Source organism: Oncorhynchus gorbuscha, linkage group LG01 (assembly GCF_021184085.1).
Source record: "Oncorhynchus gorbuscha isolate QuinsamMale2020 ecotype Even-year linkage group LG01, OgorEven_v1.0, whole genome shotgun sequence".
Classification (NCBI taxonomy): Eukaryota; Metazoa; Chordata; class Actinopteri; order Salmoniformes; family Salmonidae; genus Oncorhynchus; species Oncorhynchus gorbuscha.
Genome location: NC_060173.1, coordinates 96495384 through 96507965, shown reverse-complemented (window position 1 = coordinate 96507965; position 12582 = coordinate 96495384). Strand labels below are relative to the sequence as shown.

The 12582-nt window shown below is 43.0% G+C and overlaps 1 pseudogene; it reads right to left on the bottom strand.

The window, feature by feature from the left end:
• Nucleotides 1-2076: 2076 nt before the first annotated feature.
• On the bottom strand, nucleotides 2077-11172 carry LOC124046667 (annotated as a pseudogene).
• Nucleotides 11173-12582: the final 1410 nt, after the last annotated feature.

Sequence of the window (12582 nt, the reverse complement as noted above, 5' to 3'; positions counted from 1 at the left end):
ATCCTACCGATCCTTGACTTCGGTGATGTCATTTACAAAATAGCCTCCAACACTCTACTCAGCAAATTGGATTCAGTCTATCACAGTGCCATCCGTTTTGTCACCAAAGCCCCACATACTACCCACCACTGTGACCTGTATGCTCTCGTTGGTTGCCCTCGCTTTATATTCGTCGCCCAAACCACTGGCTCCAGGTCATCTATGTCTTTGCTAGGTAAAGCCCCACCTTATCTCAGCTCATTGGTCACCATAGCAGCACCCACCCGTAGCACGTGCTCCAGCAGGTATATTTCACTGGTAACCCCCAGAGCCATCTCCTCCTTTGGCCGCGTTTCCTTCCAATTCTCTGGTGCCAATGACTGTAACAATCCCTCACTAACTTTAGGCATCAGCTGTCAGAGCAGCTTACAGATCATTGCACTTGTACATAGCCCATCTGTAAATAGCCCACCCAACTACCTCATGCCCATATTGTTATTTGTATTTTTTTGCTCCTTTGCACCCCAGTGTCTCTACTTGCACATTAATCTTCTACACATTTATCACTCCAGTGTTTAATTGCTCAATTGTAATTATTTCTCCACTACGGCCTATTTATTGCCTTACCTCCCTAATCTTACTTCATTTGCACACACTGTATATAGACTTTTGTATTTTGTTATTGACTGTATGTTTGTTTATTCCACGCGCTCTCACCACTGGTGTCCCCCAGGGCTCTGTTCTAGGCCCTCTCCTATTCTCGCTATACACCAAGTCACTTGGCTCTGTCATAACCTCACATGGTCTCTCCTATCATTGCTATGCAGACGACACACAATTAATCTTCTCCTTTCCCCCTTCTGATGACCAGGTGGCGAATCGCATCTCTGCATGTCTGGCAGACATATCAGTGTGGATGACGGATCACCACCTCAAGCTGAACTTCGGCAAGACGGAGCTGCTCTTCCTCCCGGGGAAGGACTGCCCGTTCCATGATCTCGCCATCACGGTTGACAACTCCATTGTGTCCTCCTCCCAGAGCGCTAAGAACCTTGGCGTGATCCTGGACAACACCCTGTCGTTCTCAACTAACATCAAGGCGGTGGCCCGTTCCTGTAGGTTCATGCTCTACAACATCCGCAGAGTACAACCCTGCCTCACACAGGAAGCGGCGCAGGTCCTAATCCAGGCACTTGTCATCTCCCGTCTGGATTACTGCAACTCGCTGTTGGCTGGGCTCCCTGCCTGTGCCATTAAACCCCTACAACTCATCCAGAACGCTGCAGCCCGTCTAGTGTTCAACCTTCCCAAGTTCTCTCACGTCACCCCGCTCCTCCGCTCTCTCCACTGGCTTCCAGTTGTAGCTCGCATCCGCTACAAGACCATGGTGCTTGCCTACGGAGCTGTGAGGGGAACGGCACCTCAGTACCTCCAGGCTCTGATCAGGCCCTACACCCAAATAAGGGCACTGCGTTCATCCACCTCTGGCCTGCTCGCCTCCCTACCACTGAGGAAGTACAGTTCCCGCTCAGCCCAGTCAAAACTGTTCACTGCTCTGGCTCCCCAATGGTGGAACAAACTCCCTCACGACGCCAGGACAGCGGAGACACCTGAAACCCCACCTCTTTAAGGAATACCTAGGATAGGATAAAGTAATCCTTCTCACCCCCTTAAAATATTTAGATGCACTATTGTAAAGTGGTTGTTCCACTGAATGTCATTAGGTGAATGCACCAATTTGTAAGTCGCTCTGGATAAGAGCGTCTGCTAAATGACTTAAATGTAAATGTTAAATGTATTCCATGTGCAACTCCGTGTTGTTTGTGTCGCACTGCTTTGCTTTATCTTAGCCAGGTTGCAGTTGTAAATGAGAGCTTGTTCTCAACTGGCCTACCTGGTTAAATAAAGGTTTAAAAAATAATGAATTAATAAACAGAATATTCCTCATTTAAATTCATATGGGTTAAATGGAATAGTAACTGAAAATCTGGATACTGACTCTAGGCCTATACCACTCACATGTAGTGTAATATAATATTAACACCTACTGAATTATGCATTTCTAGCAGTAAAATTATACAATAAATGTTAGTTTTGTCTTGGGAACAGGAGGGGAGAAATATTTATTTCAGCATCTCTTGAGAAAATTTGAAAGTTTTGTTATGGCATTGTTCGGCAACCAGACAGTATTTCAAACACATAAACACATAAATACAAACACCAATAGTTCCACTGTTTTGGAGTTATTACGTTTTCTCCTAAACCAAACAGACAACTATACCGGTGTTAACTACATTAATAATGCATTCATGCTATCTATGTAAGACATTATTCTGGTGAGCACTACAATATTTAGTCATGACAGACGAGAAGCTGCATGGATCTAACTATAGTTGACAAACAAATGGTCAACCAAATCTCAGAAATTATAGGCACAAACTTGTCTAAATTAGGGGTGAACGTAGCTAGTAGGCTATACGGTCCAGCACGGAGTATCAGCAAAATAAACTATCATGGTGGATTGAATTGCACTGGTAGCCTACTTTTTAAAGTGATTTCTTTGACAATCAGATGAAAACATAATCACACAACACCAATGATATGTGATATTGAGCCTGTGCAGACCGTGGAAAACAGGAAATGGAAGAGGATGTTTACATGCCACAGATTACCGTCTAAAATCAGCATATCCCAGGCGTCTTATACGGGATTCTCATAACCGGGATACAAGCTTTTTCAGGTTATTGTAAACGGAATATGACGTTTATATGCATCAACTCAAAAACAGAATACTTGAGTATCCCGAATAATAACAGGATATTGGTGTGCATGTAAATGTCGTCAGTGTTAAAATGACGTAGGCCTATTTGGTAATCGTAAAACAACTGAAAAACATTTTTAAGAGTGCTTTCTAAAAGATCTACTTCATTATGATTAGGCATGCTAATTACTTGTTCAAATGACTTACAAAAAAACTAACATCAAATAAAACCTTGACTGAGTGCTTAACTTAAATCCATGAATCAACTATCAATAAATACAGATTCAATCAATCCACGTCTATAAAAATAATAGCTTGTCATCCTCCTCTGGAACCTACATCAGAACCACTTAGACACCAATTTCACAGCCATTCCTCCTACTTTGGGAATTATTCCTGGAAGGAACAAGGTAGCTGCAGTCCCAACAGTATCCAGAGCTGTGCTCATAAATGAGGGTTTTTTCTCTTCATCTTGTGCCTTCGCACCCTTAAGGGCATCTATCTCTCTTTGCATTTGGCGTGCTCTGTCATCAAACCCTTGCCGGAGAAGGTCATTCTGCTCCTGAAATTACAAGGTTTGTTTCTACACATCACGGACTGTGTCATTAAAACAAAACACATACACACAGTTAATCTTACCGCTAGAGTTACTGTAGTTTCAAAGTGTACTTCTCAATGTTTGTGTTTTTTTTTTATTCCTACCTTGAGTCTGGCCTGCAGAACTCTATCGTGCTCTGCTATGACATTTCTGCTGTCTCTCTCCATCCTCTCCATCAGCTGGTTCACATTCTCGTCATACGTCCTCTGCTGGTCCGCTCTCAACCTCTCCTGGACAACCAGCTGCACCTCCATGGCTCGATTCTCCCGCTCAGATGCCTCCCTTTTCACTTGCTCCGCTGCAGAGAAAGATGGACAGAGTATGTGTGAGAGAGTGAGATAAATATCAAACAGAACGAGAGGTAAGCCTTCATTTGGTGGTCATTAGAATGTGACCTATATCACCTTCTGCTCTCTGCTCAGCTTCAGTGAGGGAGTGGTCTGCTGACAGGATGGCCTCACCAATGCTCGCCTTCCTTCCCAAGTACTCATTCAGTACCTCTTCAGCCTGGAACCACCACACAAAATATTTAACTTTCAACATCACATCAGTGCATTCATAACTCTTTTGACCAGCATCCACAAAACATGATAATTACATAATATCCTAAAATAGCACCACCTCCCCAACATACCTTCACTCCCCTTCCTCCCTCAGATCTGTATTTGCTGGTGGCCAGTTTCAGGTCGTTGCAGTACTCTTTGTATCCTCCAGGGGTCATGTAGGAGCCATCCCTTATTTTCTCCTCCAGGGGGGCAAAGATGCATTGGATTTTGGACTCGCATGCCTTCTGGGACTCCTTGTAGTTCCTCTCACAGATCTTCTCATACTCCTCTTGAACCACTTTCTATAGAAAGAGGTTGGTTCAGAATGTACCAGAACAAACCAGAATGTTTTGGTTCAGTTGAGGTAAAAAATTGGGAATAATCTGTCAATGTGCCCTTGAGTAAGGCACTTAACCCTAATTGCTGCTGTAAGTCGTTCTGGATAAGTTGTGTCTGCTAAAGGACTAAAATGTACATGTAAGTGTAGCATAAAGGGGTAGCTCACCCAAATGACAGATTACCCTAATCTTGAAAATCCATACATCACTGAATTGAATATTGACTCATTGAATATAGAATCTACATTCTCATACCATGAGCTCCAACTGGTACTTCTGGTCCTCGTCTTTGAAGGAGTTGTTGATGAATATGGCCACAGCCTCCTTCTCCATGACAGCATGCACTTCAGACAGCTCCTCTTGGGTCTCTGTGGGGTAGGCTACCCAGTCAGCCATGCCCTTCTGGTAGTGGACCCTGGCCCTCTCGATGGCACTGGAGTTCTCAATTTGGGCCAGCGCCAACACAGCATTGTCCAGGCAGGGGATCTGCCCACTCCGGATGGCAGACACATACGTCTCTGCCAGGTTTCCCAGCACTGCAGGAGAGGGCAGGAAATCAGCATATCTGGTAGATGTGGTAGTGATGGTGGTAGTACTGTGGTGGTCAGTGGTGCTTGTATAGAAGTAAAGTAAGTAGTAGAATTAGTAGTAATTTAAGTACGAATGGTGTTGTTAGTTGTACTGGTCATGGTACTTGTAGTAATCGTAATTATAATAATAGAGGAAGTGGTAATAGTAGCAGCAGTAGTTTAGTTGTATTATCAAACATCATGACCCACTTTCATAACTGCTTTCCATCCTCAATATCAGGGTTGTAATACTCACGTCTGCCGGTAACTTTCAGGCCCTGTTTCAGGGTCTTGGTCTTGGCCTCATTGAAGACGTGGTCACAGAACTCCTTGGCTTGCTCCACAAAGGCAGGCTCCAGGTCAGCGTCGGTCAGCTCCTCCATACGTCTCATTTTGTCTCCGCTGGCTGGCCTCTCAAACACAAAGCACCAGCGAGGAGAGAAATAGTTCCGCAGGCAGCTACGAGGCAGATTGTATGCCTGATCTTTCTTACTATGACCTTTGTAAATGAAAGGAAAAGTACATCAATAATTAATTAATTAAGAAAAGCATTTCATATTTTTATATCCAATGTGTCTTTTGTAAAAGTATTGTCAACATTGAATTTACCAATCTAACCATAGTTTATATTCAGAGATTAAGTTAGCTGTGCTAGCTGGTGTTCACCTGTTCTCAGTTTAAGAGCGTTCTCCAGGTACTCATTGGCTGTGATGGGTCTCCCATCAACCTCCAGGGTCAGGGTGAAATCTCTGACTGTCCACACAAAGGAAGGAAAGTAACGCAGGTACTCTGAAGATTCCTCCCCGTCTCTCTGGTTGGACTTCACCTTGATGTGCTCTGTCAGTTCTGTCACATAGCTGTAGAAGGCGGTGTTGAGGACAAAAATTAAACCAGATATACTAACATACAATATAGTGCTGAGTGATTAGTGCTTTTTGAGGTCGGTTCGGTTGTTGGGGATGAAATTAACCCAGACATACGACACTACACTATATTTCTTTATAGCTGCTGAAGGATACTGTAGTTTCTCCAGGGCATTGTTGTCAATGGTTCCCATGCTGTTGTACACCAGAGTACTGCTGAGTAGGACAGCCAGGGAAAAGATCCAGTTGTCATTCTTCTCATCACCCTGCAGACACAACAGAAGGAACACATTGGTACTCTGTTCATACCAGAGTGAAATTAAGTCAGTAACTAAATGTCTACTCCATATGCCGTTTTATGGGCTCCCTCCCTAAATAAAGGTCAAAGCTGGAATCCTTAATTGAAACATTAACCAAGCCACACCCTGCCTCAGTTTTGGTTTTAAAAAAGCTAACTAAAAAAGAGCTGAGGGATGGGCCTGAAGAAATGTAACCACTCAAATTCATAGACTGAGCTATGGGTGCAATGACTCACTATCTGTGACATCATAATTGTAGTTAACCATGATGTTAAACAGTGTTTTAATTACATTTACAAACTTTGGAGTAAAACAAGTTTATAACTAAGCTAATGGGTCATTATTTGTTGTACTTTTAGAATCAATTGGTATACATTTATATATATTTATAAGTCAGACATTAATACAGATGATGACATCAGCTATCAGTACTAGACACAGTTCATTGAGATAACATGGGATTTTACCCATAGCAATGTTATATTCTGTCATCTAAACAGCCATAAAAGGTTTTTGACAGAGAGTGAACTTTGACCTCCCACCTTCTCCACATCCCCCAGCCCCTCTGTATCCAGCAGCACCAGGGTGTGGTCTCTTTTTTCAGGGTGAGGCACACACCACATCCAGATGCCCTTAGTTTTGGACTGGATGGTGGCTCCCAGGGCAAAACCTTGAGGACAGAGGATAAAAACGGTTCTTAGGATGGAATCTGTAAAGAGGCAGCAGGATGTAAAGTGTTAACTCAAGGCTGCTGGTTTTCAGATGAACCTGTTTGTCTAGTTATACTGCATACCATACTGACAGACTGAAAGTGAAACTAGCAGCCAGTGCAAAACGGCACCCTGATCTACACAACCCACCCAGAACAAACGTGGTCGGAACAAAATGTGTTTTTGATGTTTGCCCTGCTGTCTGGTTGTATGTTATGGTGTAAAACAAAGAGAAACTGTAGTTTCCACAATGCAATAACAGTGTCGAATTTCCAATTTTGGAGAGAAATAAAAATAGCATAATGTGGTCAGAACAGGACAAATCTGTACTTTGGTGCAGCAAATCTGTCTCTAACTCTGAATGACAAATGCAGTACATAAGATAATACTTTCTGATTCACATTTCTATTACCATATCTTTATGACAAATAATTATCTTATACATAATCATTCCTTATCCATATAACAGTGTTGAGGTCATGCATATTGTTATGTACATTGAACAAAAATACATGATACAATTTCAAAGTTTTTACTGAGTTACAGTCCAAAGAAGGAAATCAGAAAATATAACATAAAAAAAATAGGGGGGTGGATCAGAAAACCAGTCAGTATCTGGTGTGACCATCATTTGCCTCATGCAGCGTGACATCTCCTTCGCATAGACTTGATCAGGCTGTTGATTGTGGTCTGAGGAATGTTGTCCCACTCCTCTTCAATGGCTGTGCAAAGTTAACCTCTTCAGTCGACCCTCTACTTTTTCGAACATTCTGTTAAAAATCGCGCAACATTTCAGCGCCCTGCTACTCATGCCAGGAATATAGTATATGCATATGATTAGTATGTGTGGATAGAAAACACTCCGACGTTTATAAAACTGGTTAAATCACGGCTGTGACTTTAACAGAACGTGCGTTTCATTGAAAAGTGCAGGAAAATCTGATCACTGAAAGTGGAAAAATATATCCATCCGCCGCTTCAACCCATTGTTATGGGCGAAAGACATTAAATAGTGCTGAGGTTGCAGTACCTACAGCTTCCACACGATGTCAACAGTCTTGTCATTTGCCTAGGATTTGTTTCTTGGTCAAATGAACAAGAGACAGCCATTTCTTCCGGTCTCCAACCGGATATTTTGGTTGAGAAATACACGGACAGTATTTCAAGACGGACCCCTATAGAAAACACTTCGTCTCGTGATTAATTTGATCGCTTATTAACGTTTACTAATACCTAAAGTTGCATTACAAAAGTATTTCGAAGTGTTTTGTGAAAGTTTATCGTCGACTTTTTGAATTTTAAAAAATGACGTTACGTTATGAAACGCTATTTTTTTACGTTTATCACACAGTCTTCAGATCGATATCTAGGCTATATATGGACCGATTTAATCGAAAAAAAGACCCAATAGTGATTATGGGACATCTAGGAGTGCCAACAAAGAAGATGGTCAAAGGTAATGAATGTTTTATATTTTATTTGTGCGGTTTGTGTAGCGCCGACTATGCTAATTATTTTGTTTACGTCCCCTGCGGGTCTTTTGGGGTGTTACATGCTATCAGATAATAGCTTCTCATGCTTTCGCCGAAAATCATTTTAAAAATCTGACTTGTTGCCTGGATTCACAACGAGTGTAGCTTTAATTCAATACCCTGCATGTGTATTTTAATGAACGTTTGAGTTTTAACTAATACTATTTGCATTTAGCGTAGCGCATTTGCATTTCCAGAGCTCTAGATGGGACGCCTGCGTGCCAGGTAGGAGCAAGAGGTTAATGGATATTGGTGGGAACTGGAACACGATGTCGAACACGTCGATCCAGAGCATCCCAAATATTGGTTGCCACAAAATCTGATGACTATGCAGAACTGGGACATATTCAGGAGTTGTGTACAGATCCTTGAGTTTGCAGAACTGGGACATTTTCAGGAGTTGTCTACAGATCCTTGAGTATGCAGAACTGGGACATTTTCAGGAGTTGTGTACAGATCCTTGCGACATGGGGCCGTGCATTATAATGCGGAAACATGAGGTGATGGTGGCGGATGAATGGCACTACAATGGGCCTCAGGATCTCGTCACGGTATCGTTGTCAGTAGCTAATGCCTGGCCATACCATAACGCCATTGAAGGTGAGCATTTGCCCACTGAAGTCGGTTAAGACCTCGAACTGCAGTCAGGACAAGATCATGGCGAGGACGACGAGCACGCAGATGAGCTTCCTTGAGACGGTTTCTGACCGTTTGTGCAGAAAATCTTCGGTTGAGCAAATCCACAGTTTCATCTGCTGCCCGGGTGGCTGGTTTCAGACGATCCCGCCGGTGAAGAAGCCAAATGTATAAACTCAGCAAAAAAAGAAATGTCCTCTCACTGTCAACTGCATTTATTTTCAGCAAACTTAACATGTGTAAATATTTGTATGAACTTAACAAAATTCAAAAACTTAGACATAAACTGAACAAGTTCCACAGACATGTGACTTACATAAATATAATAATGTGTCCCTGAACAAAGGGGGGGTCAAAATCAAAGGTAACAGTCAGTATCAGGTGTGGCCACCAGCTGCATTAAGTACTGCAGTGCATCTCCTCCTCTTGGACTGTACCAGATTTGCCAGTTCTTGCTGTGAGATGTTACCACACTCTTCCACCAAGGCACCTGCAAGTTCCCGGACATTTCTGGGGGGAATGGCCCTAGCCCTCACCCTCTGATCCAACAGGTCCCAGACGTTCTCAATGGGATTGAGATCCGGGCTCTTCGCTGGCCATGGCAGAACACTGACATTCCTGTCTTGCAGGAAATCACGCACAGAACAAGCAGTATGGCTGGTGGCATTGTCATGCTGGAAGGTCATGCCAGGATGAGCCTGCAGGAGGGAGGAGGATATCTTCCCTGTGACACACAGTGTTGACATTGCCTGCAATGACAACAAGCTCAGTCCGATGATGCTGTGACACACCGCCCCAGACCATGACGGACCCTCCACACCCAAATCGATCCCGCTCCAGAGTACAGGCCTCGGTGTAACGCTCATTCCTTTCGACTATAAACACAAATCCGACTATCACCCCTGGTGAGACAAAACCGCGAATCGTCAGTGAAGAGCACTTTTTGCCAGTCCTGTCTGGTACTGCGACGGTGGGTTTGTGCCCATAGGCGTCATTGTTGCCGGTGATGTCTGGTGGGACTTGCCTAAAAACAGGCCTACAAGCCCTCAGTCCAGCCTCTCTCAACCTATTGCGGACAGTCTGAGCACTGATGGAGGGATTGTGCGTTCCTGGTGTAACTTGGGCAGTTGTTGTTGTTGCCATCCTATACCTGTGCCGCAGGTGTGATGTTCGGATGTACCGATCCTGTGCAGGGGTTGTTACACGTGGTCCGCCACTGTGAGGACGATCAGCTATCCGTCCTGTCTCCCTGTAGCACTGTCTTCGGATTCTCATAGTACGGACATTGCAATTTATTGCCCTGGCCACATCTGCAGTCCTCATGCCTCCTTGCAGCATTCCTAAGGCAGGTTCACAGAGATGAGCAGGGACCCTGGGCATCTTTCTTTTTGTGTTTTTCAGAGTCAGTAGAAAGGCCTCTTCAGTGTCCTAAGTTTTCATAACTGTGACCTTAATTGCCTACCGTCTGTAAGCTGTTAATGCCTTAATGACCGTTCCACAGGTGCATGTTCATGAATTGTTCATGGTTCATTGAACAAGCATGGGAAACAGTGTTTAAACCCTTTACAATGAAGATCTGTGACGTTATTTGGATTTTTATTAATTATCTTTGAAAGACAGGGTCCTGAAAAAGGGCTGTGTCTTTTTTTGCTGAGTTTAGGTCCTGGACTGGCATGGTTATGCGTAGTGTGTGTTGTGAGGTCGGTTGGATGTACTTTCAAAATGACGTTGGAGGTGGCTTATGGTAGAGAAGTTAACATTCAATTCTCTGGCAACAGCTCCAGTGGACTATCTTGAAGTCAGCATGCCAATTGCACTTTCCAAAAAAACTTGAGACATCTGTGGTATTGTGTTGGGAGACAGAACTGAACACTTTAGAGTGACTTTTTATTGTCCCCAGCACAAGGTGCACTGGTGTAATGATCATGCAGTTTAATCAGCTTCTTGATATGCCACACCTGTAAGGTGGATGGATTATCGTGGCAAAGGAGAAATACTCACTAACAGGGATGCAAGCAAATTTGTGCACAGCATTTCAGAGAAATAAGCTTTTTGTGTATGTAGAAATTGTCTAGGATCTTTTATTGTAGGCTCATGAAACGTGATCGGAACATAGATCAAAAAAATGCTTTAGTGGATGTGCTTACCTTTCCTCTCCCCAGCCAGCTTGTTCATGAGGTAGGACTTGCCAGTGCGGTACAGACCGACCACCGACACCACTACCACATGCTGGTCAATCTGGTCCAGGATGTCCAGTGCACTGCGGACCACACGCAGCTTCCATCATTGTCGTTCTCTATCAGACATACTGGTTCCTTCATGGATACTGTCTGGCATGCCATGATGCTGTCCTATAGAAACACTGGAAAGGACACGTATAATGACTTTTGATTGAGTAGGACACTGTGTGTGTGTGTGTGTGTGTGTGTGTGTGTGTGTGTGTGTGTGTGTGTGTGTGTGTGTGTGTGTGTGTGTGTGTGTGTGTGTGTGTGTGTGTGTGTGTGTGTGTGTGTGTGTGTGTGTGTGTGTGTGTGTACAGTACCAGTCAAATGTTTGGACATACCTACTCATTCATTTACATACATTACATTTAAGTCATTTAGCAGACGCTCTTATCCAGAGCGACTTACAAATTGGTGCATTCACCTTATGACATCCAAGGGTTCAAGGGTTTTTCTTTATTTTTCCTATTTTCTACATTGTATAATAATAGTGAAGACATCAACACTTTGAAATAACACACATGGAATGACAACACCAAAAAAAGTGTGTCATGGAAATTCTCTATTTACCAAATCATGGGAGCAAACCACACACACACAAGTCAGAGTTAGTTATAAAAGTCCATCTTTAATTATATAAGCTATATAGCATTTTGACTTTCAACAGTTCAGTATCTCTAATGAAAAGTTGAGAGTCCCCACACAATGGCAAAAATGGGATCCTTTATAGCAAAGATCACACATAGTCAGACAGCATAGACATAATTCATTGTTCAGCTTTGTCTCCTTTCCCAAACCCCAGAACCATAAACCAATCCTCCATATCAACAGGCATATATCAAATTGTCATTTAGATACAACCCACTCTAAATACAAACTCACGAAGAGGAGAGTGAGGCTATAGGTTAAGATAGAAACAACAGAGGGAGCATAGAATGATTCCAGATACTGCCACCCTCCTTTCCCCACTGGGAAATGTAGGGAGTAAAAGATATGTTTACACATGATGACACTTTGACCTCTCCCCTCTCTGTGGCCCATGCAACTTAGTTTTGACATAGAACAGATAACTGCAACCTCGCCACAGTATTATACAAAAATACAATTCTGATGAGAAGTAACTTACACACATTTTATAAATATAAAACATCTTACAAATGTTACCAACAAATTCTGATCCTTCCACGACAAGTGTTAAACAATTTATTTATTTTATATTTGAGGCAGTTAACCCACCGTTCCTAGGCAGTCATTGGTTACGACCCACCGTCATTTTGGTCCTCCAATAATCGGTATCGGTGTTGAAAAATCATAATCGGTCGACCTCTAGTAGAGAGGTGAACATTCAATTCCCAACATCCACTAAAGCATTGGGGTCGTAACCAAAAGGTTGCTGGACTGAGCTGACAAGGTACAAATCTGTTCTGCCTCTGAACAAGGCAGTTAACCCACTGTTCCCCGGTAGGCCATCATTGTAAATGAGAACGTGTTCTTAACTGACTTGCCCAGTTAAATAAAGGTTACATTTAA